Source organism: Protopterus annectens, chromosome 8.part0, assembly GCF_019279795.1.
Source record: "Protopterus annectens isolate FY-2018-M chromosome 8.part0, PAN1.0, whole genome shotgun sequence".
NCBI classification, from domain to species: Eukaryota; Metazoa; Chordata; order Ceratodontiformes; family Protopteridae; genus Protopterus; species Protopterus annectens.
Genome location: NC_056741.1, coordinates 1,158,429,195 through 1,158,449,495, shown reverse-complemented (window position 1 = coordinate 1,158,449,495; position 20,301 = coordinate 1,158,429,195). Strand labels below are relative to the sequence as shown.

The 20,301-nt window shown below is 41.2% G+C and overlaps 1 long non-coding RNA gene across 1 annotated transcript in view; it reads left to right on the top strand.

Moving 5' to 3' along the window:
• Positions 1-20,301, top strand: part of LOC122809283 — a 138,585-nt gene that overhangs the window by 36,582 nt on the left and 81,702 nt on the right. Inside the window, exon 2 of the long non-coding RNA XR_006365887.1 lies at positions 19,338-19,403. This is a non-coding gene — a long non-coding RNA (uncharacterized LOC122809283). The remainder of the gene's footprint in view (positions 1-19,337; positions 19,404-20,301) is intronic.

Genomic DNA, 20,301 nt, shown 5'->3' with positions numbered 1-20,301 from the left:
TGTCACAGTTTGGAAATACAGATAAATAACTTGGAACATTTTGGACATGAGTAGTTCTGCTTTTTGCAGCCTCTGTCCTGTGTGTGTGTGGTATGTTGGCTATGCTTAGTCTGTTGACCATCTCCCCAGTGGCTTTTGGGGAGATGTCTGTAAAGAGGAGGGCTCCGTGACAATGACCACCACATGACTGTTTTTTAAAACCTAATTGAAAGTACTATTCCATCCCTACTACTGTCATGCATTTTATTATGAACCAACTTTTTTGTCCTGATGGCTAAACAGTATCCAGGAATGTACATATCCAGATTTGATGCTATAGATGTTTGTTGCTTTTCTCCATATCTGTTTTATAATGGGCCTGAGCTGTAGGCAATGTTGTGTGGTAGTTAGTGTAAGCTACTGTGTTCATGTCAAACAGTGGAAACAATCATTTCAAAACTCTTCCTTTAACTGTAGTTGCATGTGCACTTCCAGAAGTTATCGTGTTTCAGGTAACTAAAACTGTCCAATGGTTAATATTTTTGAAGCTGTGGAGGGTTTGCAAAGCTAGCACCCCACCACTGGGCTTTTATTTTATTACATTGGTACCCATAATGCATTGATTGATTCTTCCCTAGAAACTACTCTTTCCGGTGTGACACTGGATAGTCAGAAGATTGAAGGGATCATGTTAGTGTTGACATGATGACCTTGGATAACAATATGGAAAGCTTTGGTTATACATACAGCCATTGAGCAGGATGTGATCTTTTACCATTTTGTAGCAATTTCTGCTGTATAATTTGCAGATTGGGTAGCAATCAAAACTTTAGGCTGAGTGTTTATATCTGTAGGCCTCCGAATAATATCAGCTTCTAGGTGAAGCTTTATTAGGGTCCGTTTGTTCAACGGTATTACCTTAAGTGTGTCAGACAGGTATCTTAAAAAAAAAAAAAAAAAAAAAAAATGGTTTGTCATATGATCTCTTTCTGCCCTGAGACCTGTACTACCACAAGTTGTTTCTGAGACAAGCAGATAGATGTATGTTTTAATGCCAGGGTGTTGTCCACGGCACCAGAACTATGATCTTCCTTATCCCTTGTGACTGTCCTTTTAATGATTTAAGTATCTGAACCAGATCTAAAGTAACTTGAGAAAACAAGTGCAGAGATAACCATAGCAAGATTGGTACTAAGCGTAGACTGCTGCCCATAAATTTCTAAAAGATCATGGCACAAGTATTGCAGATCTTACAGAAAGTATACATCACAGAAGACTAGGGTTGTCACCTTTTCAAATGGCCAAAGTGGGACATTTTCAGTACAAACATCAGATTTTACAGGCCGACACATACCCACGGTCAGTACAAAGGATAGAACTTAAACTTTTTTGCCTAAATAAAAGCTTAGTCTTGTAGCATTTTAGTTGCTTATTCTAGTTCTTATAACATTTAGGTATTTTAGATACAGAATAACTGTTTTATGCAACTATTACATAAAATATAGGAAATAATTTTGTCCTACAATCTCAGGACATTTGCCATTTTTAAAATATTTTGTCAGGACACAACTGCCCAAAGAGGGACTGTCCCTCGCAAAGTGGGACAGGTGGTAACCCTACAGAAGAAGTGTCCTGATATTTTCCATTGCAGTTTTGTGTGGCACCATACTAGAGCATGTGCATTTATAGATACCGCTGCAGAGTACTAATGGATTTCCTCCAAGTAAGCTTTGAATGAGGGAACAGATGCACCATTTCCTTCAGTGTTGCTGCATGTCGCCCCCTAGTGCTGGAGCATTTCTGCTGCACTGTACTGTTTGTGACATGGATAGAGGCTGCTTTTAGCTGGTTCCCCTTGTGAAGCTCTAACTAACCACAGCATTGATAGTGGAATCCCAAATCACAAATGCCTGAAATTAAAAATGCTTCATACCTCAAAATACCTGCAGTAGCTGTGAATATACAATTGATTAATTAAAGCAGAAGTTATACAGCGGAACTAAACTCTGAAACCACACAATTTCTAAAGTGACAGTGCAGTGTATATGTATGTATTTGTAGCTGTTCTGCTGTTTTGAATCTTTTTAAGTTGGGTACTTGCGATGTTAGCTTTCTAGTGTCAGCCATCCAAATTTTTAACTTTTGGTCCTTAACTGGCAATACATTTGTTGCTGGATCTGTCCCATCGAGTTTATTCATGTTGCCTTTTTTTCCTCCTCCAGTTGTAGTTGTCTAGTCCCATAATTCTTCTCATGAGTCTGATGAGTACTCCGTTTGCATTTTTCCAGTTTTCTAAGTTGTAGAGCACTTCCCTCATTCTAGTTGATGTGCTTCCTGACTCTTTGCTTAAAGTTCTGTCCCCCCTTTTTATTTGCTGGCAGCTTCTTATGGTTCTTCTTGCATCACTGTTTTTATCATTTCTTCTTTTCCTGAGTCCACTTTCTTTACATAGGTATCTTTGCCCTGGTCCCCAAAAATGACCTGTGGTTATCTCTTTGCCAATCTCATTTCTCTCCTGCATAGTCCTAGGTTCCTTATTTATCTTTACGTTTACTTTACTTCCTACTTCTTGAATTTTCTTCTATTGCTTCCTTGTCAGTAGGCTTTTCGTATGCTCTTGGATTGTGCTCATGCTTTTTCATTGTATTTTATTTGTATGGCTTCTTCTGATCATTCATTTTAACTGTGTAGAATACTGTTTTGTGTGGTGTATATGTTACAAAGTCTGTATTACGTATGAGGAATTTGATGAAAACGACACACTCCAAGATGCATTGGAAATCAGATTCTATTCATTCAGTCCATCTGACCTGACATGTGGATCCTCAAGCGGCTTGTCACATCCGATTTGGCAGCATTAGTGCTCTAGCCTCGAGCCCCTTTAAGATTTTTCCCTCCTGTAACGTACCACTTCCTTTAGCTTATTTCAGATCTTCTCACCTTAGTGAATGGAAGTAATTTCACTTCACAGCCAAGTGCTTCACCATTATTTTTAAACCAATATTTTTCCATATTTAATTGTTATAACACCCTATGGAGTTCTTTTTGAATTGCAGCTTCTCGAGTTGGCTTTCTTTACTAATATTTATAGTATCTCTTTAGTACTAACCCCTTTCTGTTGATAGTGTTTTCTTTTGATAGTATTAGTGTATTCGGTGTAGTAGTTTAAGAATTACTTAGTTTTTAGTACACTATAGTTAGTTTTTAGTTTGATTAGTGTAGCTGTTAGTTTGTGTGTTTTTCTTCTTACATTGCTATTAGATATTGATAATTGCCTATCCAAAGTAAAAAGGTGGAAAATTAAGCTTAAAAAATACTCCCATTTGCAGGCACAAAATACCACCACAAGGCCTATACAATCTGTATGTGATATGTTTGGGTGTATACCATCTGTCAGTTAACTGTGAAATATGTATGTGGAGCTTACAGGAGAAATAAGCTTATTATAAAAGGCCTCTTGCTACTGGATCCAGAAGTGGCTAAATTGAAGAAGGCCGCTGATAAGCCTCTCAAGCACAAAGATGCAAATTCGAACAAGATGCATGCAGAATCAACTGCTTCAACCTCTGCCCCGAAGGTTCAGGGGTTCAAAGAGCACAGTGCCCACACCTGAAGTATACCCATACCAAAGACATTGGGACTGTTAGGTTCAGCTCTGTGGATGGTGTTGAAGTTGTCGCTTTTGAGAACTCTTAGTTTGATCTTCCTCATCAGGGGCTTCATCTTTATTGCTTCGGAGGTTCCCATAGTAGCTGCGACCACTTGTCCGGGGCTGTAGTGGCTGGGGCAGCCTCCTTGGATCTGGTGAAGGCTGCATATCTCATGTTGATTAAGAATGTGCAATAGTGGGCTGAACCTGTCTGCAGAGGAAAAAAGTCTGATTTAGGCTTAATGTAAAGGCAGCTGATGCTAGGTATTTACTATGCATGGACTGAAGTGAATGTGTCAGTTTTTTTTTTTTTTTGGTGTTTTAATAAAGAGTTTAAAAACAGTAGGTGACACCTACTCAGTTCCTAAGAAGAGGATATGCAAGAGGGCGCACTGGAACTCCCTGTCTTGAGTTCCCCACCTCAGATACTGTCTCTTGAGTGTCAAGAGGGTTTCTCACAGCCCCCCTTCAGAGGGCGCCTGTCTTGGTGAGACATTAGAGCTGATGTGCCAGAGGGAGTGTGGCCTGTTGACTCCCCCAAGAGATGAGGGGGTGTTGTTTGAGTCTTATGGTCAGCACCCTCCAGTGGTCCCTCCAGTCCATAAGTTGGTTGATTTAGCAGTTAGGTTACTGCCAAGATCTCCTAGCACTTGCAGAGCAGTCCCACTCAAACCTGATACGGTTCTATGCCCATTTAAGGCAAGCAGCAATGGGCAAAATCTGCAGTTTACTCCATTATTGTGGGAGCAGCGGCAGCACCAGTAGCTACCAAAATAGAGCTATCTGACAACTCTACCTCTGTCCATCCCAACAATGAGTCCAAGGTGATGGATAGATTTAAGAAGCAGATGTATGTTTGTGGCACTTTTTGCTTGGAGACCACAAAACTACGCCACTAACACAAAGAGATTTCAGAGGTGTTTGACAGAGCAGACCCTATTCACTCTGAAAGTTCCACGTATGACAAGAGTTGAATAAGAAGCTAGAAGTGTCTAATATGTAATGTGGCAGATGGAATGACTAGGCCAACCAGAACTGGCTTAGCCATGAGGCGCCTTGCATGATTGAGTCTGTGTGATTTAGTGGACAACTTCAAGGCTTCATTCACAAGTACCTCATTTGATGGGTCTTCCCTGTTTGGCCTGTCAGTTTAAAGAAAAAATATGGAAATGTGAGCAAGATGTTAAGACTCTTTTTGCAGTCAGAGTTAGGTCCCTTATAGATCATACAGGAGGAACCCAAAACTATTTAGTTCAGTCTGGTTTAAGAAGTCTAAATGTTAACAGTTTGTCTCGCTTCTAACAGGGGCGACTGTGGCAGAAGTGGTTTCTTCAGTGGATTATGGCCCAGAGGCTGAGGTGGTCCACAGAACCAGAGAAGTCTTGGGTCCTTTTAATTTAGGAGACCACAGAATCCCTGAAAGTCTGCTCGAATGCTCCACTCTGGAGACATTTGAGGATTGTCTCCCCCTCTGTCTAGCAGAGTGGCAGTCCATCTCACAAGACAGTTGGGTAAGAGGGATAATATTTAGAGGCTCTTCCATTTCACTTTTCATAACTCCTCCCCAGCCTAGCACACCTCAGCCAGACATCCCACCCAGTCAGGCAAAAGCCATGGAAAAATAGAGAGAGCTTCTCTTCTTGCCAAAAAAACATTCAGGAGGTCTTACCAGATTAGAGAAGGTCAGGATTTTATTCAAGTTCTGTTTGGTTCCAAAGAAAACTCAGGACCATACTGAGCCTTAGCCTACTAAAGTATGTACAGAAGACCTGATTCAGAATGGTCAAGATGCAGTTGATTCCGTCTTGTCTCAGTGGGAACAAATGGATATGGTCCTTGGATTTCCAAAATGCTTACCTTCACATCAAGATTGCAAAAGAGTCAAGGAGATTCGTATGCTTTTACATAGGAGCCAGTCAGTACCAGTTCAGTCTTACCATATGGCCTCACCTCAAGTGTGTGTTACCAAATTTACGGCAGTTGTAGCAGCTCGCCTATGACTCTCTAGGTACAGGAAAATCTTTATCCCAAGATGACTGACTCCTGCCTGCAAAAAACGTAAACTGCCAAAGCAGACGAGAAGATATGAATAATAAAACAACGGAGCCACGGTCCAGAGATATCTGATGTTCCTGGTACCTCGGCTACTTGCCTTATAGGGAACAATTACATCCATCAGATAGCCTTGTTGTATATTAACCACAATTATCCAATTGAACAATTATGTGCAATTTACCAAAACACATACAATTCAAAACACCCCACCAACCAATACACTGAATTCCCCATTTTTAATACATTCAATAAAATGTAAGTATATAGTAAATTATATATTAAATGCAACTACTGACAATAAAATAGCAGGACAACCTGAGCATCCCCACACCACAATTCAACATTTGAAAAAAAACATTATATACAATCACAATGTTAATGCGCATGAAAAAAATATTTTTTTCAATATTTTTTAATTATTTCAATATACTTAAATATGCTGAAATACCTAGGGATGTGTTCACCCAAAGGCGAAAATATTTATACATTCAAATCTGACTCAATTTAACCCATTGAGCCAAAGAGTCTTATAATTAATGATATAGCTGGTCTCCATTTTCAATAAAAGATGCACAAAATCCACCACTGTGTAGAATGTGGTTTGGCCAAAACACTAAAGAAAAAGCTCTGAGTTTGATCAGCATGTGCAGAATGAAAATATTGTGCGACTGGGCTATCTTTTTTGTCTGCCCAGTGTACTATATGGTAGGCATGCAACCACAACCTATAATATATATCACTTCACAGGTATTACAGTTAAAGAAATCCATGGCCATATACTTCTTACCATTGATCACAGTGCCCGTAAGATATTTGACCCGATCACAAACCCTACGTCTCCCACAGGGTTAGGTTCCCACTTCTCTAATGTCTTTTTGTGACATCCCCTCAAATTCAATAATTCTCTTAAATTGAGAAACCTACTGTGAGAAAAAAAAAATATTTTCTCTGGGAAAATCTTGCCCACACTCTCATCTTGTTTAATAATTGGCCAAAATCTAAAAAAAAAAAACTCCTTCAAAAAATTTTGAAAAAGGAGCAAACTTATTAACAAAGAACAATTTTCCCTCTTCTCCCTCACCAACATTCCTGTTTCTCTTAAGATTTTCACTAAGTTCCTGTCTCCTACGGTGAACACCTTCCCCTCTGTGGATGCCCCTTACTTTCATCTTCTGCTTTTCTTAATAGCCTAGTACCTAACTATGAACCTATCGGCCCAAGGGCCTACATAAGCCTAGCCAGCAAGGTACCATAGCTTATGCCACCCAAGAAAGTTATTTTCTTGTGCCACTGTCCAGCAGCGACACAGAAGTGATCGCCGGGGTGTATTTCCCATTTCCCATCCACCCATCAAGATTTTTCTTGGAGTGCTAATGAAGAACTTTGCTTGACATAGATGGGTAGCTTGTTCCAGAGTATAGGAAGTCTCTGGGACAGGAATCTATCCCTCCAGCATGTCCTGTTTATTGTGGTGACAAGGTTTAGGTCCCCAGAGCATGTAGCTAGGAGGGATTGGGATTTCTTTAGGTGTAGCATGTCCAACAGCTCTGGGTTTGACATAGCTTTATATGATAGGCAGAGATCACCTCGGAGTAGGCGATATGCTACGGAGTAAAGCTGGAGTTTTTTCAGGCGGTCAGTGTAGGGCATTTGTTTGAGGCCAGTTATCCTCTTTGTGAGGTACTTCTGTGGCCTTTCCAACTGCTGCAGATGTCTTGTGAGGTACATTCCAAAAGGGGCGTTGTACTCTATAATGGGTCTGAGTGACGAGTAGAAGGGAACAATGACCTCTTTTTTTTCCTGGATGAGAACCCTTTTATGATGAGGTGTGCCACGTAGAAGGACTTCCTAACTACTGTGGCGATGTGACTATCAAAGACGAGACTACTGTCCACCTGGGTCCCAAGGTCTGTTACCACGCATTGGGTGTTAAGTAGATTGCTGCCTATGTGGTAGTTCATGGGTACAGAGTTTTTACCAAAGAATATCCCCTGCTTGCTAACCTGTATGTCACTTTATCAAACTTACCTTCTAACTGCATTTTTGTCAGATGTATTATTAAAAATATGCTTGTACTCACTATACAGTAAAGAATCTATATGATATGGAGGGTGCATACTATCTGCACAAAGAAAGTTATTCACTGCCATTTCTGTGAAATAAGGCCTAAAAGAAACCTTATCATCTCCCACAAAATATTCAATATCAAGGAACTGCATTGTGAGTTTTATGTGTAAATTCTAATACACATACATTATGATGCAACTCCTCCACAAACCTGTCAAATTCACTTTTATACCACCTTTGCAGATGAAAATCAAATAATCTATGTAATGTTTGAAAATGACCACATGCTTAGAATAGAAACTACTTTTTGTAAATGTACAAATTCTCAAAAAAAAAAAAAAACACAAAAATAATTGCATAGGAGGGGGCAAAAGATGCCCCCATAGCTGTACCTTCGTTCTGCAAAAAATAAGATTTTTTTTCAAATAAAAAATAGTTATGAGTTGGAGCAAATTCCAGCACTTGTAATAAAAAAATGGTTGTTGGTCCTTCACCCATAATTCTTCTCATGGCTCCCAAACCCCACCTCTTGTTGATACTAGTGTATAACGATTTCACATCTACACTACTTACATAATATTTTCTCAAACATATTTATAGCTGTGGAAATCCTAGGGGGATTAAATGAGCTAACATGTGGAACATATGGCACATCATTTCCCACAACCAGTGACAAAACTTGCACCACTCTCACAATTCACAGCATGTTCCTCAATAATATCACAACGAATGCCACCTAACTCATTTAGAGATTCATCATCTGATGGTACAATGCAGTTAATATCCTGTGAGTTTCTATGGAAAAACACTTTAAAATGCAACTTCCTACAAAAGCGTCCTACCTCTTAAAAACAGGTCTGCCAAGCTACGAACGTGAGTGGGGACAATTTTCATTCCCTTCATTAACAAACTGTGCATATCCTCATTGATACTCAAATTGGAAAGATTAACCATGTTTAACTCTTGTGAAATGCAAACATTTTCAATCTGTGAGATGCCCCCCACATACCTGCAGTCATCATACTGTCTGATTTGTACATGTCCCAAAAACAAATGTCCCAAAGAAAAACGTGTGTTCAAATTGACAATGCTTGTTTTATTCTCTCTTGGCCTTTCCTTACCATCTCCGACCTCACCCCTTTGACTGCTGAGAACTGGAATGCTGCTTTATGCGTTCTCCATCATTTTTTGTTAAGTCCTCAAACGATACGCTCTTTCTTCCGTTGGATGCAACTTCTGCTGAAGACAGTGAAGAGTCGCGTATTGCTTTCTCAAACTTTGACAGTATTTGGGCATTTCAGTAAATCTGCAAAAGTCTAACCTTCAACCAACTCAGAGAATAAGATTTATAGGGTGCCATATGGACACCACCAGCAGACAGTATCTAGAACTTTCAATCAGCGATCCTTTCTCTGTTTCATAACCCTTTTCTTTAGCAACTTTGGTTCTGAAGGTATTAGACCTGATCATCATCAAGCCCTTTTTTCCCATTTTCCACATGGGGTCGGGGTGTCATGTTAACTGTCACCATCTCCTTTGATTCATAGGTTGATACTAGGCTATCTGCCCTAGGGCATTTATAAGCCTAGCCAGAGTGTGTTTGGCTTTCGCCACCCTTCTTAGATTAGTTGACTGTGCCTCTGTATAGTAGGTCACAGAAGATAGCCCATTTAAGGTTAGTTTACCATGTAGCAGTGACACAGAAGAGATCCCAGGGGTAAATGTACGATCTCCCATCCAAACGTCAAGATTCTTCTTGAAGAGGATCATTGAGGAGCTCTGTCTGACATGGATTGGGATTTTGTTCCAGAGTGAGGGGAGCCTCTGGGGTATGAATCTGTCCCTCCAGCATGTTCTATTTATTTCTGTGCTGAGGTTTAAGTCACAGGAGCGTGTAGTTCTGATGGATTTGGATTTCTTGAGGTGGAGCATGTCCATTAATTCTGGGTTGGACATGGCTTTATATGTCAGGCACAGATCGCCTCTGAGTAGGCGGTAAGCACCTGAGTAGAGCTGGAGTTTCTTTAGCCTAACTGCGTAGGGCATCTGAGTCCCTTGATCCTCTTGGTGAGGTACTTTTGGGGTCTTTCTAGTTGTAGCAGGTGTCGGGTAAGGTACATCCCAAATGGGGCATTGTATTCAATTATGGGCCTGATGAGTGATGAGTAGAGGGGCACAATGACCTCTCTTGATCTAGATGTGAACCCCTTCGTGATAAGGTGGGCTATATAGAATGTCTTTCTAACCACTTTGACAATGTGATTGTCAAAGGAGAGATTGCAATCTACTTGGGTCCCCAAATCCCTAATTACTTCTTCCGTACTTAATGGATTACCACCTATGTGGTAATTTGTGGGCACTTTGTTTTTCCCAAAGGGGATGACTATGCACTTTTTGGCATTTAGCTTTAGGCCATGGCTCTGGCACCAGTTATCCATCTCTATGAGACCTTTTTGGAGGATGCTTGTGTCAGCCGGCGAGTCGATTATGGCCCCCAGTTTGCAGTCATCTGCAAACTTTGTCAGCCATAGTCCTCATGTGTTAGCCTGTACCTCAGAGAAATATATACCGAACAAGAGAGGTCCCAGGACTGAGCCTTGTGGGATGCCGCTTGTAACTGGTTTAGAGTCTGACATGGCACCTGCAATTCTGACCATGTGGGTTCTATCCCTAAGCCAGTTTGCAACCCATCTTGTAACATAGGGGTTGATATTTAAGCTGGTGAGCTTATTTATGATGCCTGAGTGGGGTATTGTGTCGAAGGCTTTTGCAATGTCAAGGTAGGCTGTGTGGACTACCTTCCCTTCGTCTATGGCCTTGGTGACTGTTTCAAAGAAATTGACCAGGTTCAAGGGGCAAGATCTGCCCTTAACAAAGCCGAATTGGGTAGAATCCAGTGTTTGGAGGTTCCCAATGTCTTTGTTTGAATTCCATGATGATACGCTCCATAGCTTTGCAGACCAGGCTAGTTAGGCTTATAGGGCGATAGTTTCCGGGGTCTGTTGTGGCACCACCTTTATGGAGTGGGACCACTGTTGCTGTACGCCATTCTTTGAGTACATATCCTGTTGTAAGGCTGAGACTGAACTGTGATTTTAAGTGAGGGTTCAATTCTTCTTGGAGCTCATGTAAAACGCAGCCCGGGACACCGTCCGGTCCCATTGATGCTGTGTTTTTTGCTTTGGAGAGGGCAGCTCTCACCTGTGCATCTGTGATGTCAGGGAGGCTACACTCTGTTGGGATAGTCATTTGCTCATTTGGGGGGGAGGGGGGGGAGTTTGCACTGAACCTGTCTGCCAGGATGTTGGCAATGTCTGTGGGTTCAGTGTATTTTTTGTCATTTTGCACTAACTCAGAGCAGATCTGGGAGTTTCCACCCAGGTTTCTGACATAACTAAAGAGCCACACTCCTGCCTTCTTCGATACCTGTGTCTGTCTCAGATATTCGCTCACACAGTATTTCCTCTTCTTTGCTGGATGGTCTTGTTTCCTCATACCTTCTTCCTTTCTCTCCCAAATCATCTTCACCAGATTGTCTTCTGCTTGTCTGCACATGTGCTTGAATTACAGTAATCTGTTCTCTCTGATCTTTTCTGCAATTGGAGCTACTTTGGCTTCTGCACTTAATTTCTTCATCTGTTCCACAGTGTGCTTCCTATGATGCTTCTCAAGCACTTCCATTTCCATCACCTCTATCTTTCTTATCTGCTCCGCCTTTACTACCCAGTTTTCTGTACCATATAGTAATAATGGTCGCACCACTGTTTAGCACCCCTTACTTTTCAGCTTCTTTGACATTCTTCTGTTATACACTACACTTGACACTCTGCTAGTTGGTTGCAGCCCCTCTAATTCTAGTGTTGACCTATTCATTCATACTTCCCTTCTCCTCAACCACCACTCTCAGATACTTGAAGCTATTAACCTGTTCCACTCTTTTTTTTTCTTCTATCTCAATTCTCAGCTTCTTCTGATTTTTTTTCCCCAATATGCTGCCATTACAACTGTCTTGTCTGGACTTGGTTTCGTTCCATGTGCCTTCAGTTTTGCATTCCATTCCCCTGTCCTTTGCTGAAGTTCTTGCTTAGTCTGCCTGTAATGCCACATTGTCTGCATACAACAACTTTGTTGATCTGTCCCATTCAACCCGTTTGTAATGTAGTCCATCACCAGTATGCGCAGCAGTGGGCTCAGGGCTGAACCCTGGTGCACACCCACTCCCACTGGGAACCTCTGTGTGAGACCAAGCACTGTTTGTACTCAAGTCATTGGGTCCTTGTACATAGCTCGCACTAATTCTACCAATGTTTCTGGGACTTCGAACTGTTGCAGTACTGCCCAAATTGACTTTCTTGGGACCTTGTTGTATGCTTTCTTGAAGTCTAGGAATGCCCAGTTGGACTCTTTCCTCATCTCTAGCGTCTTCTCAACTGTCTGTCTCACTGCAAACATTGGGCCATTTGTGCAGCATCCTGAATCTGAACTGCTCATCTCCCATCTTACTTTCTTCTACTGTTATCCATTTATCAATCACTCCGTCCAGAACTTTCATGGAATGTGACTGGAGTTTGATACCTCTGTTCTGCCCACAGTTGTGGATGTCCAATTTGTTCTTGTACAGTGACACAAGTATGCTTATTCTCCAGTCATCTGAGATATGCCTTTCTCTCCACAATGCGATGAGTGCCCTTGGGAGCCATTTCTCCTCTGTCTCACCCAGCATCTTTATCATATCTGCTGTGACCTCATTGGAGCTTGCTGCTTTCGCTGACTTCATTTTTCTTAGTGCTATTCTTACTACTTCTAGGATGGCCTTCTATTCTGTCATCCTAGGGGTAGTACAGCCAGCTTCTGTGGGGTTTTCGTCATTCAGAGGTTGCTGGAAGTACTCCTTCCATCTGCCTTTGATCTATGGAGTGGTGAGCATATTGTTGCTGGCGTGCCTTCTGAAGGGTATCTGTCTTCTTTATCTTTCTTTCTTTGCCGTGCAACCTGATGTAGTTTTTGAGCCATCTACTGAATCACTTTCCAGAAGCTGGAATGGTCCCTCCGATGCCCAGTTCTTTGCTGTTGCAACTCCTTTCTTAGCTTCTTTATTAACCAACCAGTATTCCTTCCTAGCCTGATCTGTCTTTTCTTTCTCCCAGTTTTTCCTGCACTCCTCCTTTCTTTTGATGACTTCTTGGCTTTTGCATTCCAAAACTAGCTTTCCTTATGTACCTTATTTCCATACCTGGCTTGGCTTCATATCTGTTCTGTGTCCTTACACATGCTGGTTTGAGGCGCTGCCATTCTTATTTAACTCCACCTATTTCTTCCTCTTTTGGGGGTGCTAGACCCCTGAGTAATTCCTTGAACTGTTGTACTTTCTCTCCAGTCTACTTTCAGGTCTTCAGCCTGGTCTCTGTTGACCTTTCTATGACCACTGCTTGCAGTTGATTGTGGCAACCAGTGGTTTATGCTGTGAGCTGGCTGTTTCAGTGTATGACTTTGCAATCACTGATTCTTCTCCAGTGCCCTTTCATTACTAGGAGGACGTCTAACTGAGTTGCATTTTGGTCACTCTTGAAAGTGATCTTGTTACTCTCTGTCTTTCTGAACCATGTGTTGGCTATTATCAAACAATTTGCTAGACTGAAGTCTAGAATGGCTTCTCCTTCATTTTTCATATTGCCCTACCCATGTGGACCCAGACAGTCCTCGTATCCTTTTCTTTCTATCCCAGTATGTGCATCCAAGTCACCAGTTTCTCATCACCAATTCATTTTGTCCTGCTTTATCTAGTAGGTCCTGTAAATGCTGCCTGAATGCACTCTTTTCCTCACTATCACAGGCCTGCTGTGGGGCATACACTGAGATTATGAATATTGCTCAGTCATTACACTGGAGTTTACCATGATTCTGCTATTAATTCTGATGATTTCCGTCACTGCCTTCTGAAGCCACTGTCACCACAATTCCCGAACTATTTCTAGCCTGTCATCCTCCTTAGTAGTAGATTCTGGATCCCAAGTCAAGTGTCTTTGCTGCACTGCCCTTCCATCTTGTCTATTGGATATATAGGATGTACAGCCTCCTCTGTGCCATCATGTCATCCACTTCCAAGCTGCATCCTGCCAGTGAACTGATGCTTCTTGTGTATTTCCACATGAGGATTTTGCAATGGCTTCTTCAAGCGCAGTGGTCACAGCACACTCCTTTCCTCACCAAGACTACCATTATAACAGATTCATGCAGAAAACACCTGAATTGGTAGTTAGTTTCCAGGGGTACACTCTGACAAACTTTTCCTTCCTCTCCCCCAGTAGCCTCCTCCCTGGACATTATGAAGGGGGAATAGTCCAAGGTCTATAGGCAGACAAGGAGGCAAATACTGACATAATTGTCTTGGAGATGAGGGTGGTTCTCCTTCTGTTGCAGGAACTTCAGGACTGCCTTCCCCAGGGTGACATATCTATCCAAATGAACAGTATGATGGTAGTTTGGTACATTAACAAGCAATGGAGAACCAGATATTGTTCTTGTGTTGGAAAACAGTGAGGTTTTGGCAATGGGCAATAACCTTGCATTTTTTTTTGGTATTAGCACACATCCCAGGAGTACTCGCCTTATGGACAGGCTTGGTAAAGATGTGCTTGTGCCTTGCTAGTGGACTCCTAATGAAGAGATAGCCACACAGATATTCAGTCACTGGGGGCACCCTTAGCTGCATTCTGCTTGCATCCCCTTACAACACCAAATGCAACAACTTTATTTACCATGACTTCCCCCTCCATGAATGTCACCAAGGGATGCTCTGTGACAGCTTTCGCCCCCCCCCCCCAGGCTCCTGTTACGTTTACCCAGATTATTACCTAAAGCAATGAAATGCAAGGCAGCTGTCATCTCCATAGTCCTCTTTTGCCCCAGACAGATTTGGTTTCCCCTTCTAAGGCCTTATCTCAAGGAGCCTTCCTCGCTCTCGGATCCAGTCCAGGATCTGATTTCTTACTTTTCTGGGAAGTCTTACCTGAACTTACACAATTTGAGACGAACGGCTTGGTTTCTTCAGTTCCAGTAATGGTCAGTAATGATTCCCTCTCTGTGGAGGTAGTCAGAATGCTAACTGCTTTTTAAATGAATTTTACCTCTAGGGATTTTTTTGCAACAATTGGAAGAAATTTGCCTCTTGGGCTTGCCCCTCAGCACATTGCCCCCATGCGACTCCAGTCTCAGGCATTCTACATTTCCTTGCCTTTCTGTTTGACTCTGGTTCTGTTTTTTCATGTGGCTGCCATTTCTAATTTCTGTATTTGCTTTCAGGAATGCTCACTAGCTTCACACAAGCTCTGCAAAGCCTTAACGGATCCTTCTAATTTTATCCCCCGGACCCTTCTTATTTTATCCTCCCATAGGAAATCTAGTTCCTCTTGGGATTAGAATTTAGTCTTGGAAGCTGTCACTAGGTCTCCACTTGAGCCAGCTTCCACTATTCAGCTAGCATGTCTTTCCTGGAAAACATTCAATTCAGCCAAGAGCATCTTGGAACTCCATGCACTAACATCATCTCCATCTCTACTATGGAGAGATGGAGGGGTATCACTGACAACAAACCCATCCTTCTTTTTTCCCAAGGTGGTTTCTTGAACAAATATTTTGAAACCTGTTTATTTTCCAATTTTCTTCCCAGGTTATACAAGCAAAGGAAAATAATTACTTAATTTGACTGTACATAGCCAATTATGCTTCTACCTTAACAGAACCAAGTCCTTCAGAAAAGATGCACAACTATCTGTTTCCTTTGCTTCAAAAAAAAGTGAGGAATAAAGTTTCTAAAGTTTCACTAAGATGGGTATAGGACTGCATTTCCTTCATTTATATTACACACAAGACTGTTTTCTTGACAAACCAATAGCTCACTCCGTCATAAATGTTGCAACTTTTGTTGCCTTCTTCAGGACCTCTTCAGTAAATTATGTTTGTGAGGCTGCTATGTGGTCTTCATGCATACCTTCATCAAACATTATAAGTTGGACTGCTTTTCCAGGGCATCCTTTGGTGCTTCTATCCTGAAGGTTTGGTCTCCTGTCATGAGATCACTCTGGGTGTACTGTTGCTTGTTATTCTGACTTGCATGTCGCATCTGATGGACTGAATGAATAAGATACAAAAGTTATGTATTTACCTTAACAATGAATCCTTTTGTGCATGTCCATCCAATATGACAATCCTCACTACATCCCCTTTCCCTGTTTTATAAGACCTTCAGGACACTTTGGTTATAGGCAGTTTTGTTACTGTTCAGACAAGGTAATCCATACCTAGGTCTTGGGGTGTCATACTAGTTCTGATCTAACTAGGAGAAGTGATATGAAGGAGAGTTCTTAAAGGGGCACAAAGCTGGAGTACTAAATGCTGTCGAAGCAAGTGGCATGAGGACTTGCATGTCTTATTGGACAGACATGAATGAAAGGATCTGTCATTGTGTTAAGTACATAACTTTCGTATTTAGTACATAAACTTTCTAGGCATGCTTTTTACAGTAGCTGGGTAAAACAGTTACAGAAGACAAAGAATTATTCAATTTTTGTGGGTCTGGGACATGTAGTTTTATGGTGAAAATAACAGCTTATTTTCACAGGAAAATAACCAGAATTTCTGTGGGAACCTGGACAGCCATTCCTGCCCATTTGGGTGGGCAGTCTCCAACATTTTAACTAGCTTTGAGTATGCTTATATTAGGCGTACAAGAGCTAAAGGCCCCTGCATGGGAGTTGACACTCGTATGGGGAAAAATCATAATCACCTCTTCCTTTGAGTGAATGAGTCCTGTTTGTCCAGATTTTAATGAAAAGTGCTATATGGCATAATTCATATTGCTGCTGACCGCACGCCTACCTCTGATTTTGGAGAAGATTTTTGAGGCTGAATAAAGGAATGTTAAGTTCTGCTTGCACACTGTGTGCCATAATCGTGTTTTGTTCACCCCATCTAGCCGTGATGTGGATTGTTAAAGATAAAGTAGTCAAGCTGCATGTGAATCTGATATGTGCAGAAGGGACTGGCAAGCGTCTGAGAATCACATCTTGAGTTTCAAATCTCCTGCTGTCCAGACAGGGTACTGCATTGCTTGAGACTTTGGTATGGCACTGTATCTGTGCCGTCATATGCAGTGTTGGCCAGAGCGGGAATGGTTTTATTTATAATTGAGTATACCCCTTTCTGATGGGGTGGCTTACGTGGTGCATGTGGTCTTTAATTGAGGTAAGGAAGTTAGGGCTCCACCATCTGCTGTTGGAGGAGGAAAATGCAGAGGATGTTACCGCAAGGCTGTACATCTTACAGTACCAAGATTAATGTGGTAGCCCTAAAAAGTGCAGTCAGATTCTCCTGAGACCTGGTGCAACTTTTGAGGCTTTGAGTAAGCCAGGGGATACATAAATGATAGGAAGAGTGGCTCTACAGGTGTTTGAGACAGACTGTCCAGGGGTTATTCTTATCTCTAAACCGGATTACATGATGCAGTGAAAAAGCTGTGGTGAGGTCCAGTAGGTTGTGAGAGGGTTTAGCCACAAACACTGCAGACAGGTTGAATTACCCATTGGTGTAGAACAAGATGCTCACCTAAGCACTGGTGACCAGTGTTTAGCCCTTTGAAATTTTATCTGTTACACAATCAGAATGAAGAATGAAATTAGTGACTACGGCTAACTTGCATTTCATGGAGGGAGCTGGGATGCTCTTCTCAGTTTTTTCTTTTCCCACTGGAAATGTTGTTTGAGAAGTGAAGGCAGACACTCTGCAATGGTTGTAAAGCTTGGATGATGAGCTCTAGCCAGAATTGAACCAGGTTCATTGTGCAATCAACACTCTGGGGGCTGTAGAGGAAGGCTAAGGAAATGCCCTCAAACTTGTAACATAGCAGTGCTGCTCTTACCCAATCTGTGAAAACAAGTGGTGTGTTGTACTTTTGCTGTGGACAGAGTAGTGACTCAAAGAAAAGTTGGTGAGACTGTTCGTTCGATGCATTGCATTAGAGACTGTAATATGAATAGATATGAGGGGGAAGCAAGCAAGTGTTTCTGCCAGGTGCCTTTGGGCATACTAAAGGTAGTTGGGCATCTGCCTTCAGCATAGTTGAACAATTATGTTGAAAGTATGGTCTTTCAGTGTGAATAAAAACAGTTAACCCAATATTGCACCAGTTTCTCAGGGCATCTTGAGGCTGTCCTTGTCACATGACTGACTGTTGGGTTTTCTAAAACATTTCTTCTCTTAAGGAGTGGGTCCTTTATTGAAAAGGTTTGTATGTTACTAACATTAGAAGCAGATAGGGATGCATTTTGAAATTGGTGGGAGGGAAGAATAGAATTATGGTAGGAGCCTGAATAGAGGTGTTTCATCTAACTGTTTGGGAGGTAGGTAAGTGCAGGTGGGACCTAATTGGTGTAGCTCTCTGACACAGCAACTTTAGTTACTAGAAATTTGTTAATTTTCTTCTTCTGTTACCTTCATATGTTCTGTAGAAACATACTACCCAGGTATGTACAAGGGATAACTGGGATCTTTTATAGGTATAGCATAAAACACAATAACCAGACTATGCACTAGACTGTACAGCAGACTATGGATGGCTGTTGTAACTAAATAAAAAGATCAAGGCCTAACAATAGTGGTTTTTAACAACCTGTAGTAGTTCAAGAAGTTTCACAAGTTCCTTTTGTATGTTTGTATGCATATTTTATGCAGATGGTAGTATATTATAAAGATGAGTGTAGACGACCCTGTCAGCTTTTCTCTCACTTTTCCAAAGACCCTGTCAATTTTTCTCAAATTTTATCAAATTATAAAATATATTTAAATATAAATATGTAAAATGTGATTTTACTATATGCCATAGTTAATATTATTTGGTAGTGAGAATCCCCAACATGGTGTTATGATAGTTGTTGTCAGCAGACTGTGTTTCTTGGATTTGAGACTTTCGCTGCTATAATGCAGCACCATGTAAAGGCACTTGAAGTCTGTTCAGAGATTGAGGGTTGGTCACTTCTTAAAAGGAGGTTTTCTGCTTGTAGATATGCTGGCTTCCCCCTCCAGTGGCTTGTTGCAGCATTACCATTACCACTGCTCTTAACTGGCACACAGTTTGAGAACAGCTTAAGGAATTAGGGCAGCATTTAAGAATAATGATGGTAAGAAAAGGAGGAATTTTAAAATGAGCAAAATCATAGACTGTAGAGTTTTAGTCCTTGGGACCCTGATCCTTGACTCTGAAGTGTGTTCATTAATGTCATGCCCTTTTAAATAGCGTGACATTAAGTATGTGAGCACTGACATTATATACATATCAAAACTCATACCATACCCTCTGCCTCTTGAAAGGAAGTGCAGTTTGCTTGACAAAAGACAGGTGGCACCATGAAGGAAAGGTGTGTTTGTTAGGAAGACCTAACCATTTGATACATTGTTGGGGTTGGCAACAGGAATGTGTTTATAACATGTTTTGTTTGTGGAAAGTTGTATTACCTTAGGCTACAGCTTGAAACAAACCTCAGTATTGCATGCTGCATAGTCTTTTACATGTTCCTTTTTTGTATTATGCAAGGACTCGGATGTATGGGATGATGCGGTGCTAATAAAGGCTTATGACCGAGCAGTGCGCTTGTTCCAGGTAATGCCCTATATTTTTTCTCCACTATATGAGAGTGCACTTCCAGAAATCAATTCTGTGCTGCAGTTACCTTTTCAGTAAATCTGTGATAGCTATAACCAAAATGGTTGGTGACGTGATCAGAGTTTAAAATATTCTTGTACCAAAGCAAAAGGTGAAAAAAATGTAATAATGGAATTCATGATATGAGTATCTTTATTCATTTCAAAAGATGTGGTCAGGTGTCATCTGTGCCACAGAAGTGCACTTTTCCAGTAAAAGATTCACTGTGTTGAAGGTGCATATTCAGGCAGTAAGGTGGTAGTGATTTAGTCTGTTCATTCTCAGAACGTTTAGCATAGCTTTATCAACATGTTTCTTACATATGGCATGTGTTTGCACTTGCTTGTTTTTGTGCACATTTATGTGGAACATTCATTAGCCTGTCTGGTATTCTGTATTATTGCTGAATTTTCCTAATGGTATAGTGGAGCAGCTTAACAGTTGTAAATAAGGCAAAGGTCAACACATTCTCACAGCTCAGTCTCCCAGTGTTGTTAGCTTGTTTCCCATTAGTAAAACTTTAACTAGCCATGTGCATTTAGAATAGAAAGTAAGAGTTAAATAATTGCTGAACATGAGCTTGTTCTTCAGGAGACATTACAGCCTAACCAGTGGAAAATTATGTCAGGCTTAGTTTACTTTTATAGTCTGCTGTGCCACATGGTAGTAGTGAATCGGTCTTATTTTGCATTTTATTACAGTTACTTGAATCCGTACGTTTTGCATTGTATCACAGTTACTTGAATCTAGAAAATAAATACCATTCTTTTAAACAATTGTTTTTTTAAGAGCAGCTAATATTATTGTGACAACTTAGTAAAATTTATTTTTGGAAGTGTATCTTCATACAGAGGAA